Genomic DNA, 715 nt, shown 5'->3' with positions numbered 1-715 from the left:
GAAGGCCCCTGTGCCTGCGAGCCTGGCCACCAGCAGCAGCCACAGCTGCGGCTGCAGCAGGGGCCCCTCTGCTGCTGCCCATCTTTGCACTTTCTTCCAACTCTTTACCATTCCCCTCAAAGCCCTCGGCACTTTCTTTACTGCCAAATCACAACAACCCCACCCCCGGGGGGGCCCCCCCTCGCCCCAGAGGGCCCCCACCTCGCCCCAGGGGGCCCCCTCCCCGCTGCAGGGGGCCCCCCGCTCCCGCGGGGCCCTCAGGGGGGCCTCCGAAGGGGCCCCCGACAGGGCACCCAGAGGGGCCCCCAGGGGGCCCCCTTGGGTCTCAGCTGCAGCAGCAGGGGGCGCGGGGTCTGGCGGGAGATCTGTGGGGTTGCTGCTGCTGCTGCTGCTGCTCTGAAGAGTCGAAGGAAAAGAAAGAAAAAGAGATTGTGGGGTTTCTGCTGTCTCCAGAACTTCTGTCTCCGCCTGAGTCGAGCTGCTGGTCCGCAGGGCCCCACAGCCCTCCTCGGGGCCCCACAGGGGGCCCCCAGGGCCCCTCCGGGGGGCGCCCATTTGTCTTTTATCCGCCCAGCCAGCGCTGGGGCCCTCCCGGGGGGCCCCCAGGGGGGGCCCCTCCATCCCTCCGTCTTGGGGGGGCTGCTGCTGTGGTCTTGCTGCTTTTCCTGCTGCAGCAGCAGCAAAAACAGGGTCGAGGCGAGCTTCCTGGGGGGCC

Source organism: Eimeria tenella, genomic scaffold (genome assembly GCF_000499545.2).
Source record: "Eimeria tenella Houghton genomic scaffold, Eth_scaff3703, whole genome shotgun sequence".
NCBI classification, from domain to species: Eukaryota; Apicomplexa; class Conoidasida; order Eucoccidiorida; family Eimeriidae; genus Eimeria; species Eimeria tenella.
The sequence above is the reverse complement of the archived record's forward strand: the minus strand, read 5'-3'. Positions refer to the sequence as shown.